We start from the raw sequence: 14,109 nt of genomic DNA, 5'->3' as shown, positions 1-14,109 counted from the left end.
TGGGAATTGCTTCCACCAGTCTATGGACCCAACAAAAGGACATGGTGGATCCATGGAGCCTTTGTTAATCAAGCTGGCCATGGCAGCAGGGAGGGTTTGGTCATCCCACTTCTGGAGATACATTGTGTACTCTTGTCATATCCCAACTAAATATAACAAGTGGGACTGCGTCTGTATGCTGTGTCCACCCAGAGTACTCATTCTAACTGTATGTCGTGCAGTGAGCATAGGAATATGTGTGCGGATTACCCCACACATTTTCCAAAGGTTGATCTACCATCATTCAATTTCATTTCAAAATCTCAAAAAAGGCCAGGCGAGGGCACATCCACCGTTCGGATGGTCGTCTTCCTCACAGTCATAGTTACCAGTTGGAGTTAAGTGACACCTTGTGATAGTTTAATGTGGGTTCACAATATGGTCATGCAGCATTAAGTATTCATGGCGGGTATCTGCTGACAGTTGGTTCATAAACCCAAACCACCCAATGTATTAATAGGGCTTCTCAGGGGAACAAGGAGACCCGTAAGCAGCCAGCATTTGTAGGACATCGTCTGTGCACCCATTCATTGAGGCGAAATGTCATCATTAAGGATACCAGATTCACGGATGTCGGCGACACTCTGCTCTTGGCTTGGCGTTCATTTCTCCACTATTGCATTCTCTGAGTTGTAGACTTGAGTCAGTTCAATTGAATACAAATGTCTAAAGTGACACAAGTAAAAGCAAAGCTACTTGTGTCCCCACTTTTCTGACTGCACTCTCAGGATGCTGTACAGTCACACGCCTGTACTATACATTATGTGTGACCTTGGATGTGCACCTGTCAACATCCCTCGAGATATCAGCAAAGCCTCCCAGGCAAAGGTTGGGCCCCCTCAGCGACAGGTGATGAAATGCTGTCACTGTACATTCCATTAGGACTCTCACTCAATTCTTCATTCCCCCCGCGCGCTGCGTGGCCTGGACATATTATGCTTTGTTAATGGCCTTCCCGTGCCGGGCTGAGCCTGCCTACCAGGCGGCAAGCATCTCATTGCCGGCTTCAGCGGAGCAACCCGCTGAGCGCAGCTCTTCACCGGCACGCTTTCCTGACGAGCGGGCTCTGATTGGCCATAATATAACGGCATCGCCAGGCCTTTGCCTCTGGGTAGTGGGGCGGCGGGGTGGGGAGGGTGTAGACGGCTCTTGGGAGGCTTTGCGCATGTGTGACCGCACCGCATACGCCCAAGCGGCGCATCCCCTATTTTACATGGGAATTAATTCACTTTCAGCAGATGATGTATTCTGCCTTCCAGGCATGTTATACAATGTAAAGGGTATTTGGCCCTTTCAACCAATACTCCTTGTTTTCTTAAAAATGCCGTTGAAATATATTGCACCATCCTTAGGGTGACTAGACGTCCTGATTTTGCCGGGACTGTCCCAGCATTTGGTGCTCTGTCCCCCTTTCTCAAGAATATGTTCCCATTGGAAACTGCAGTGGTCCCGGTTTATGGTAGTAGGTCTTCATAGCTGGCAGGCACAGCCCGCACAGAAGAAATGATGCATTTTACAACCTAAGATAATGTTAGTTTGTCAGAAATTGGTTATAATGTGTTTATTTTAACAGTAACACTTAAACCCCCTTCTCCTCCAAACGCCACTGAAGTGTAGAGCCTTGACAGCCACTTTCAAGAGTTAGTCCTACTTTTATGTTAGTTGCCCTGTCCCGGTTTTTTACTTTTTAAATCTGGTCAACCTAACCATGTGTCAGCTTGCAACTGGGGGTGACTGAAATCCTTTGATTCGACTTCATTTGGGAGACTTTTCCCACTTTCTCTCTTCGCCCCCACACACACAACTTTTTTGTCAATTTCGGGACCGAAAGATTCCCGAAATCCCAAAATTGCAAATGATTGGTGCAACAAGCTCACATTTTTCGGGTATCGTAACTGTGATTTTGACAGCCGGAATCCTTTTTTTCTTGTGCAACAGCAGAAGGGAAATTTGGACCAAAAACAGCAATATCACTCCGCAATTTCACCTACCCCTACTCACAAGAAGACTGCCTTTTTAGATTAGGTATCCATGTAAACACAGGAACTTTACAGGCTCTTACTTACCGCAGCAGGCAAAGCATTGCTGGCTCGATAGCCGGGTCTGCTGGGAGGTGTCACCCTTGAGCTGGGCCACGTGGAAGCTAGCTTTCTATGTACCATAATTTCCATTACACGGCCTTTCTCTTCCTGAGAAGCCAGAGTAGATTATGTGTTTGTGTGTGGTGTTTTACATGGCACAAAGCTAGCTGAGATGTGACAGAGCGCTGCACATGCCATTGAGGGTAAAATGTAAAGGGGGGGGGTTGCAATCTTTGTCACACAATGTTCCCACCATGGGAGTGGGGTGTGATGCAGACCACAAGGAGCCTAATTGTCACGTAGGTATTGACTGAAGGAGAGGGTCTTCAGTTCCTTCTGAAACTACGAGGGCATTGGTGCAGCCTGGGTTGCCCCCAGCAGTGCCGCCCTTAGGGTAGAGCCACCTGGGCGAGGGACCGGGGCGCCATTAGCCCCCCACCATCCAAGCTCAGAGGAGTCTTTCAAAGTCTCTCCCGAGCTGGCATGGTGGAAGAGGGGGCAGCAGACGCCCTATTGAAATGAAACGTGCCGGCTCTCAGGAGTGGGGTGCATTAATAACAATGGGGCGCTGATGCTATCGCATCGGTGCCTTTTGACACATTTTGCGCCTCCCCCTGCATGACTAGGGGCGTGCAAGGGGAGGGGATGCGTGTGAGGGGAGTGGGCGGTTGCCAAATGTTTGTTTTGCTGCCTGGGACGCTGTCACCATTAAGGCTGGGCCTGGCCCCCAGGATAATGTTCCAATAGGAACTGTTGCGTCTTGCATCTGCTGGTCACATGTGTTACCCCGTTGACCTCTTCCTCCCTCTTTGATCAAAAGGTTTTATGGGCAACATTGGATGAACAAGACAGGCCTACAGTTTCCCAAGAATACCATTCATGCCACCAAAGACATACTAGAGGCATTTCTCTTTCTCCTCCATCCCAGAGCGCACTGTGAAAGGCAACTGAAAGCCAGACAACCAAAAGCAATGCAGCAGCAGCAGGAGCCCGCAAGGAAGCGGCAACAGCACCCAGCAGGCAGTACATCACCCTGATGGCAGAATTAAAGCACCTTGCTGCACTGAGACAAGCCGCTCTATACAAATGACACGCGTCAGCTGCGCGCTCTGCGCTCTGCGCGCTCTGCCTCCCAGGCATTTTCTATCAATCTAGGAAACTCTATTTATTTTCCACTAGATTTCAATAGCCGCGCACTACAAATACACGTTTCTTAATATTAAAACAGATTATTGTGACTATATACCAAAAGCGAAGGAAGTGTCTGCGACCCTCTTAGTATTTACTGGTTGGCCACTGCGTTATAATCAGTTATGCTATCCTTCAGCTATTGTAATTGAAAAGGAAAAGTTACAATGTAGAGAGTTGTTACACATACAATTCTTTAGAACTGTCAAGAGCATACCGTCTGCCTGTCTCGAAGTCCCTCTCAAGGATGAGATGCTCACCATACCTATTGCAGATCCTCTGCTTCCCCCGTGACTTACTTGTATCCCCCACACCTCTTGGTGCGTCTCCTTAGTACACTGCTCCGTTGCTCCCGAGGTAGGATTGCACTTTCTAAATCCCATACATACATACATGGTGATTCTTTTAGGCTTGAGAGGAACATACTATTTGGGTGTCCATTCTACTAATTCTCCACCAAAGCAAGGGTCTCTCACTGGCCCCCATCCTGTACCCAACTTTTCTGAGACGGAGGGTCCACCACATTTTGATGGGGCTTTCTTCTACCTCCACACATTTAATCCTTTTCATTTAGAATTCTCTCAAAGCGCACACCAGTTAGAGGGCACTGGAACAAAACACAGTGTAACAGGCAATACATCAGAATCCAATCCAATAGATTACAAAAAGTAATCAACATTTAAACATATCAGCGGTTCATAACAACCGCTTCTGTACACTTTTGATTACTGTTGAAACTGACAGAGAAGCAGAGCTTTCAGTGCCTCCTAATGAGGGAATCACATGCGGCTGAATAGTCGGTTCATGTCCTGGATCCCTAAATAGTAAAGGCTTAATTCCAACTTCCTTGTCTTTTGCTTTTGCATCTATCGCTAGACAACAAGTGTGGTGACCAACTTGTTTCTTATTTGGTACAAGTCGGTCTGGTGAGTTTAATGCGTGGAAGCCCCTTTTTCTCTATGGGAAGGTTTCTAGTTTGGAGGGGCCAGTGGCAGACATTTATTTGGGGAAGATTTGATCCAAATCCATCCACCAAGCCAAATCTTATTTACAATAGGATTTTGGGAAAAGTAACTGAAAATATTTTTTTTTATCAGATGCATAGGGTGGTGCCTGCCACCCTATATGTTAGCACGATTTGGCCCAAAAAATTAGCATTCGGAGGTGAAAGGAGTCAAACAATTAACAGTGGTTATAGAACAACTGACACCACAATGCAGCGTCGAAGGTTCCAGCTAGATAGCTCAGCGTCGAGCGTGCTTGTGTCGCAGCTCAGAGCGGGTCGTCATCAACAACAGGGGCCTCGCTGGTCTGGCTTCCAAGTGCTGTGTGTCCCACTCAGGGGTCTCAAGGGCCAATGTCAGTCCCTTTTCTCAGGCTCCCAAACATTGGGGGAAGGTGACACACATACATCACATCAAGATCCTTTCCTGAAAATTATCCTGCGTACAAATTTTAAAATAAAACACTTCAAGATGAACATTCTGAAAAAATGTATATATTTGTATACATTGTATTAAAAAATGCATCAGACTTGATTTATATCCATAAAAATAATATGTATAATACAAAACAAATCTTTAATAAAAAAGATTTTGGGATTTTTTTGGACACACTTACATTATTACATGTAGTGCACCCCGTATGAATCTCATGAGAGAAAATCCAAAAATGATATGGATCTGGAGATCAAATGTCTACAGATATAACACCACTAACCCTTCACCATGTGACATAAGTGAACAAAAACCATTGAACTGAAATTCACATAGATCCCACATTTAACACAAAAGAAAACACAATATGTCACAAAATCCCAAAAGTTGCTTGATGAACTGGCTATGTGTATTATTTTTAACTGTCAGCAGATAGTTTCTGAGGCTGTGCTATAAAACCATTCAGAAAGTCTAAAAAGCTGGGCAGCACAACTAAATAGTAATTGCCGTCCATATGCCTGACATGTTTCTGTTCCCTACTTATTGCGGAACATTCTTCAGGGGCAAATTATTTAATTCATTTTTTCTTCTGGGACACCAATGTTCTCAACATTATATTGAAGGACTTCAGTGTTCTGCAATACAAAACTACATATATCTCTTGATATTCATGTTTATTTAAAATCTGGAAGTTGTGGGAGAATTATCTTGCATTTATCTTTTAGTTCATATTGCTTACATGCACACCACCATTTAGTGTATGAAGTACATACATTCGTTTAGACCCAACTAGGGTTTTAAGATACCAGTGTTAGTGTCCACATGCAAGCGCTATTCTTATGAGGAAGATAAACAAATTACATAGACCCAATGCCAGGAACGGTGCTTATTCCCCTGTCATCTACATATACCACGATATGAGGAGAGTATGTTTACTTCAGGGGAACTAAATACTGACTGTTGTCACTATAGAAGATGAAAATACACACACGTCCAGCATGTTTAAATTACTTTGAAGTGGAGGGGACAGGAAAGAGAAAGAGAGAATCAGGATAGCATAACCCTCCCAAAACTGTACAGATCCATCTCTGGATACCCTAACCCACCCCCGTCCCAATAGAATCAATGGCCTTTACAAATGCAGCCCCCTTGTGTGAGGCCTGGCGCCCTGTGAATAGGTGTGCCTGTTGGTTTCTGTTCCAAGGCTAGCGTTTTATAGACTGGCTGTTCTAGGAGAAAAGGTGTTACCTCCCCTTATAAAGGGACAAAGAGAAGCAATCCTCTCAAGGTTAGTCCTGTGAGTGGACAGGGCAGGCCTTCCCAGGGAGGAATACACAAATTCCTTCCATAGCTGATGTGAGAAAAATCAATGTAATGTGGCTGGGATAACTCTGAGAGATGCTGGCCACCATATCCTAACTCAGGCATGGCTTATATTTAGAGTATAGTGTGTCACCAGAACAGGGACTCCTGGGCATGCAGTCTTTGGAACAGGGGGGCATATTTTAAATGCAGGCCCCGTGGCGCAGAGACTTGGCAGTCAGTGCAGCTGTCAAGAAGGCACCTGTTACATTGAAACCTACTGTGTGCCACTGGTAGAGCAGGTGCTGCCACTCAGGATACTGATGTAGCAGGGCACAAGTACATACTATGTGGTTGGCATTGATCTTATGACAGGGGAATATGATTAGCAGATCTCCCTTTCAGAGATGGAATTACCTGCATCATTGTGTTACTTAATAAAAACCAGCAAAGCCAGGGCTTTCACATTCTTGCCAGAAGCCAAATCATCACTTGCATAATGTAGCAGCTGCTTCTCCATATTCAATATGCAATGCAATACTGCTTTATTGGCACGACCATGAACAAAGGTCTGCCAAAGTTAGGTTTGACTCATTATACATATATAGGTCTGCTATATTAGGTCTGTATAGTTACACATTGTTTGATTGTATGTCTCTAATATTTTAAGTAATACAATTTGAATCCGGGTGATAAAGTCACCTGCTCTAGGTCAATCGATTAAATAGAAAATACCGCACAGCTTTTTGGTATGGATATTACACGCTTTGCCCTTCTATGACAACATGCTAATATCACCTTACTAGCGCGCTTCCTTTATTAACTACCTTTGCTTTTAGAGATCTGAGCATATATTAAGCCGACACCATGCTCAACTAAAGAAGCTCTTGATTATCACTACTTAGGAAGTCCCACAGCCGCAGGGCATACCAATGTGCTGTTTTCATCTACTCTTGCGGGTGCCTTTGGGTGCCTTACCGCGTGACATGCAAAATGTATTCTGCTGCCTTTTCTGCTGTCCTATGGTTCGTACCCATCTTGCGTCTTTTGTTTCTCGTCTAGAGACGAGATATCTATGGTTTTTGTTGTAAGGTCTCTAAAGTTACGACTTCTGATGCCATCATATCTCGTGCAGTGGACAAGGAAGGAAGATTCATCTTTGATATGGTCCATTTCACATCGTTTGCGTATAATTGCATTTTCAGTTATCCAGGTCTGGTTACATCAGATTGTTTCGATTACTAATCTATCATCACTCATCCTATACTCAGGGTTGTCCAATTCAAGGCCTCGAGGGCCAGGAACCTGACGGGTTTTCAGGATATCCCTCAATAATATTCATGACAAAAAACTTGCATACATTGATTATCATTGTATGCAAATTTATCTCATGCATACTAATGAGGGATATCCTGAAAACCCGACATGGATCAGGCTCTCATGTTCTGGAGTTGGACAACCCTGTAGATACTTAGTCATTAATTGGCTATGTCTAGTATTTCTAACTGTCATTAGATAGTCTGCGAGGCTTTATTATTCTCTTTTTAGTAGTTTGTAACATGTCATCGTATTCTGATTCCCTGTATGGCATTCTCAGGGTTTAATGTATTGTTCTTGGGTTTCTTTTGTCTTGCTGTGCAGAGTTTCTTTTCCAGTATTTCTGTTATATTTGCTTCTCTTATTCAGCTTTGCACAGCATGATTTCATGTCTTTGATATAGCCAACCCTCCTGCACCGTACTTTCAAAGAAGGCCAAATACATCTCACCAGCAACTCCCCGACAGAGAGCAAAAAAGCCCATGCAGTTTTTTATTATTCTAATTTCATTATTTTATTTATTTAGTCACAGTCGGTCTCGGAGTGTAGATACAGACTTTACTCTAATCAAGCACAAAGCAGAGACAACATCACATGCCAGTATCCAAACTGAAGACCACATCAATTTTAATGGTGGAGACACAATTTCTTTAATTGGCAATAGACGACACAGAGTCGGACTGAGGGGGGTGCCCAGATTCTCCAGTACTCGATGTATCGAACAGCAGGAGGACCATGCTGGGGGCACACGTACGTAGGGGGATGTCATAAAGATGCGGGGCTGGCTGCCAAAGAGAGAGCACGGTGGGGGAACTGTTGCTGGGGGCTCCTATATATAACGTTCTTAATACCCAGAGATTTCTAAGCACAGATCCAGTGATCGAACCTGTGTTTCTCTGCATCATCTTACTTCCAAGGCGAGCGCGTTGCCCCTGAGCTATCCTCCCGAGTACTTGAACAGAACTCAGTGTGTGTTTCCCATTGATCTAGATCTTAACTGACTTTGAAGAAAATGTTTCTCTGGGAGACCAGGTCCCCTTTCAAGGATACATTGCCTATAGATCGTGTCATCATTCTAACCTTTTGCCTAGTATGAATGGAGCACACATCTATTGGTTGAAATGCATTTGTACAGGACTTTGAGTGAGATTAATGCAGATTCTCTACTGCCGATTACGGATGGTCTCTACTGCAGATTACATTGGACGTTGTTGCCAATTGATGTGACTTGTCATGGCATTCTGATTGCGTGATATTAGCCATCCAATCAAATGTATTTCCTGCAAGCCAATTCTTAAATATTGCAAACACATTGCAAAACACAAAATACAATTAGTGCCAAACTATGATAAATGTGTCTCATATGAAAATGGTGTCACACTACAATAATGAGGACGAATACATCACATTTTTTCTATCGAATTTGAATATATTTCATTGAAAAAATAGGGGGGGTTAGGTTGGGGTATTAATTAGGTGGAGCAATGTAGGGGTTGGGGGCGATTGTGTGGAGTCCCCACCACATTTTATTTGATGAACAATTTCAAAATGGAACAAAAATAAAATATGTAATGTTTTTTGACTCGCAGTAACATTTACGTTGTTTTCACGTAGATCAATATAAAGCATCAGTGTAGGTTGAACCATTACATCAAAATATTGATATCTTATCTAAGGTTGGGATTTCCTAGTGAAAATGACAGACCCATACCATCTCATATTGTTTATGCATTTGATCATGGGGTTAAATTCATTGTTTTAAAATCATTGTGTGAGAGGATGTGCTGTGTAGATATTGATGCATGTCTTGTCTTTGCAGTTGTGTCTAAACATCCATGGAGCTACTTGTGTTGTCCAGTTGCTGCAAGTCCTCTTGTTAGACATGGAGCACATTCCTTCTGAACCTACGGCAGACATCTTTAAGAAATCTTTTTTCTTTCAAAGCATTCCATTTGTCAGTCCAAAACACGTTTACAAAAGAGATAGTGATTGCAATGATCCAACGCAGGATCAGGAGTGTGTGTCTGAGAGAGGCGAGGGATCAGCCCAATGCTCCATTTGGAAGGGTGGACAGTACATGCAGAGATGGAAATCGATACTGTTCAGAACAGTATCCATGCTGAAGGGAGTAACCTGGAGTACATGAACAAAACACTATTTGTGCCATTTGGTCTGTACAAGGCTCTGCAAGAAATGTGGGAATCCGTTCCCAGCATTCTGGAAATGTGTCTACATGTGTTTCGATGAGAAAAGCAAAAGCTATACACAAAGGCCTTCTTCAAGTCATACGAAGAGTATTTAAAACAAACAAGTGGATATAATCAAGAAACACAACCGGGAGGATAGCTCAAGGGCAACGCATTTGTCTTGGAAGCAAGACAACACATATCAACACAAGTTTGAATTGCGCTTAGAAACTGGTCTCTGGTATTTAGCATGATAGAAAAGAACAATTATAATTATAATAATCATAATACTTAGTTTGAGGATGGCGAGGCAGTACATGAGTTGGTATATTTCCTGCCCCATTGTTTTCCATAAGGGGTCTTCCCCGCACCACCTTTCCTACTCTTTGCATGCTCTTGTCCTGCACCGCGTTCACTCTTCAAAGTGGGGAGTGGGATCCCCTTTAATCCACGAATCTCTCTGATACTGTCTTTTGGAAGTCAGGTCCATCTCCTTCATCCCCTGTCCTGTTTCCGGCTCCCCCAGTCGCTGCCTGTGTCCGCTTTTTTCCTTCCCTTTCCCCCCGCTCTCTCCTTCCTTTCGGTGCTCTGCGCTATCACTGCCTGAATCCCACTCCCTTCCTCTTTCCCGCTAATGCCAACCCCTGCTTTCCAGCAGATTCCCAATAATCCACTCCGTAAAGCCTGTTGAGGCAGGACTTGACCGTCAATCCCTCAGCGTATTACAATGCACTCTATAAAATTGAATGGATACAGTTGAACACGCATTAAGAATTGTTGTCGACACATGCTTACTTAAACCTTTCCTTCCCAGTAAACAATTGGCTTTGACACTCTACTCTTCGCCGTTGGTTCAGCCTTCACTAAAGATGCAGATGATGGCCTGTAGGACTGCCTTGTGTCTTGGAATTCTGAACAGGGGGCCTAGAATGACTTGATTGATTGTGTGAAAGGATCACTCAAACTAGGTTTATTAGAAACCCACCAAGCAACCATTGTGATCTAGGACCAACAGAATCCCAGTCAAAGGGATGTGATGAGTCTCATTATGTTCAAGGAGATGTGGACGTTGTGGACAATGGGTCTCATTACAACCTAGGCGGTAGAGGGTTAACAGTGCTGGTAGAGCTGCCGGCGCCGTTATCCCTCTACTGCCTCATTACGAGGTCTGCTCGCAGGTCCCGCTCAGGACGTGTGGTAAAACCAGGCGTCCTTAGCGGGACCCGCTAGCAGACCAGGATGCTAACAGGCCCGTCATTAACAGGTCCATTGTTAGCATCCTCCCCATTCCCATTGAGCCCTATGGGGCTGAAATGGGAATATGGCTGTACCGGGTCCCAGGAAAGGGAATTACCGGGACCTCAAAGGTCGGAATGGCTTGGTAATTCCCTATTCCCGGAACCCGGACCCGGTACCCGGTATGGGGTTAGCCATGCTGCTAAAAGCGGCATGGTTACCTCCTACCTCGTAATGAGGCCCAGTGTGTCCTACATCTGCACTTAATTAAAAAGGAACTAGGCTGACATGACTTTTGAAGGCTAAGAATATACATCTTTCCTGAGTAGGCGAGATCACCCTCAAAACATGCCTTTCTTTTTATGCTGGGCATTCTTGTTTTTAATTTTTTTTAAAGGAAATCAGGCTCATACTACCGGCATGGACCCGGCAGGAACAACACAGCCCTTTCTTCTAACTTGAAGAACCGAGTAAATGATAGTGTGGTGAATTTTGACTTCTGCGTACACTGAGGTTTTCATTCTGTTTAGGTGACGCCTGCATGTCCATTCTCCGCCCGTTCCCCTCCTGTTGTCCCACTGCACGTGTGCTCTCTCTTGAGGGCTGAATCTATGTGCTGCTTATTGTGTTTCGCCTACACCGGTATGTCCATCTGCATGTACGGGCTACACCTCCATTTCTGCTGAGTCAGCTCTTTCTCCCTTGAGTGCTAGGCAGCTAGGGCTGGGCTGCCAGGGCGCTTCTGGGAGCTCTGCTCCATGTTCCTATGTGCGTGACTGTATATGTGCAGTCCCCCATTTTGCACAGACGTCTTTAGCCTTTTATATGTATATATATATACTCTGAAAATAGGTTGCATGCATCCCATACTAGATATATATATATATATATATATATATATATACATTGTATGGGATGCATGCAACCTATTTTCAGTTCCTTCACGATTTTTATCTGGGGATTCTACATTTGGGAGCTCTGTCTGGGAAATCTTGGTGAATGACACCCACAACCTTGAAGTGAATTCCGTGCACTGCTAAAAGCCTAGGAGGTGCTTTACTAATTTGAGGTCCAGTATCAAACACAGAGTTTTCGTTTATAAAAGTTGGAGTCGATAATGATTGGGGAGGGAAGCATTCTGGGAGTGTTGAAGGGTGATGGGATGTCACAGACATCGCTTTAATGATGAACTATATTGATAGATTGATAACTATACATTTCTGTTGATAATTTGAAGAATTATGGAGAATACTCCAGCACCCGGTTCTGGGAATATTGTGGGACATATGGAAGGAAAGGACTAGTATTCGCTGGCTTACTTCATGGTCCTCGACGCTAAGCTGCATATCGGCTCCCTTGTTGAGGGACCATATCCACGAACCTCAAAGCTATTGGCAACATTTTTGGCCTTAATTAGAGAAGCAATAACAGCCACGACTTTCGCGATCTGAGAATTAAAAGGAGCCACCAGGTGCTTCATAGTTAGAAGACTATTTTCGTTTCTAAAAGTAGCATGAAAAGTGGGATCAAGTACCCCAGCGGTAAGCCTAAGCCTATCTCGGTAGGGTATAACTGCCTGTTGGTCCCCTGGGATCTGCATGGCTGGGGATTCGGATGTGCCAAAAAGAATAGCTACATGGCCAGTCCAAGTGTCTCGGGAGGATAGCTCAGGGTCAACGTGCTCACCTTGGAAGCAAGACAAACCGGAGCACCACAGGTTCGATCCCCCGGTCCTTGCTTAGAAACCTCTGGGTATTAAGCACGTTATAAATAACCTATCATATCAATCCAAGGGGATTATAGAATGGCTCAAAGTCCTGATATTCCGTGAGATAACCCAATCCAATGTGTGACCATGAATGTGTGTGGGAGGTGTACGTGCGAAGCAAAAATCTAGACCCACTAGATAGTTGTATAACTCTATATCCTGGGAATCCCTATTGTCATAGAGATCTTGAAGCGAAGAGCAGAATTTTTGGACGGAGGACCTTTCCTGGATCCGAGAACTAGATGGAATATCATGCCCACTCTCACCCATGCTAATATTATTTGGGGTTAGTGGGGGTGACGAGGAGCGCACCATAATGGGACATACGGCATGTCATCTACCGGTGGCAGCAAGAAGCTGTGTAGCTAGGCAGCGGAAAACAACATCAACACCCACACGAAAGGAGTGGGTTTGTTAGGCATGGGAGAGATACACAGTGGAAAATCTCACTCACATGTTGAATAAAACTAAATGGAAAACAGAGGAACTGTGGTTGCTCTTCTTGAGGAGATATAGGAGGTCGGACAAGACACTGCAAAAATGAGCCTTCCTGTTTCGATGTGCAAGGTTTATTTACTTTTTCTCTTTTTGTTGTTGAAGAGTTGGGGGCAGGAAGGAAAATGGCGGTTGGGTTGATTCAGCGAGCCCGTGATTATTATTTTTTTCATTATGTAAAAATGTCAATAAAATATGATAACAAAGCAAAAAAATGTGGCCTCATCTATGCAGTAAAATCATTGGCCCTCATTACAACCCCGGTGCTAAACCATGGCGCCATTAGCACCATGGTTGCTGCCGGTATTGTAACGTGTCCGCCATGGTGAAATGGAGAAGTACCACCCCATTCCAAGGTTGGCGGAGCGGTACTTCCCCATTTCACCAGGGCCCTTCCCCATTCCCATTTTTGCCCCTTAGGGCATAATGGGAATGGTGAAAGGTGGTAATTACGGTACCACAAATTGCAGTACCGTAATTATCTCCAGGGTCCCTTTGCGGGTCCCTGCAATAACGGCTGGTTCCAGCCGCCGTTATGGGGATTGGGCGCTAAGGGATTACCGGTACCGGTAACCTTACCGGTACCGGTAATCCCTTAGCACCAGGGTCGTAATGAACCCCACTGTATACACTAAAGACCAGCCACAAATTGAACTTGATTAGTGTGCATATGAACATGGTATTTTGGAAGACATAAGCAGCTGATAATACTTGCATATGTAAAGAATTAGCGGGTGGGTGCCAGAAATCGTTCTATTTCATTTTTTTAATTTCAAGGAGAATTTGTGATTAAATATATATGAGTCACAAGGGCTTTTTCGCTAAGCGACGGCCATTTAGCACAGCGGACTGCCTGCGTGTACACCTCTGTGCTGCGCGGGTCCCCGGCATGCACTTTTCATCACTCTCTCAGCGGGGAGTCAACATGAAGCGTAAAACGAGGCGACATTGCCTTTACTCTTCACTTTTACTCTCTGCGTTTGCAGATATACAACACTAATTGCAAAAATGCTTTGCAGATGGGGTTTTCCTATGTATTCCCGTTTAATCTTCTGGCGCAT

At 44.4% G+C, this 14,109-nt stretch overlaps 1 protein-coding gene across 2 annotated transcripts in view; it reads left to right on the top strand.

The window, feature by feature from the left end:
* Window positions 1–14,109, top strand: part of CNTFR (ciliary neurotrophic factor receptor) — a 1,120,093-nt gene that overhangs the window by 385,221 nt on the left and 720,763 nt on the right. The gene's annotated exons all lie outside the window — the stretch shown is intronic.

This window comes from Ambystoma mexicanum, chromosome 6p, assembly GCF_040938575.1.
Source record: "Ambystoma mexicanum isolate Mex_15411 chromosome 6p, UKY_AmexF1_1, whole genome shotgun sequence".
Taxonomy (NCBI): Eukaryota; Metazoa; Chordata; class Amphibia; order Caudata; family Ambystomatidae; genus Ambystoma; species Ambystoma mexicanum.
This window is presented reverse-complemented; position numbering and strand designations above follow the sequence as displayed.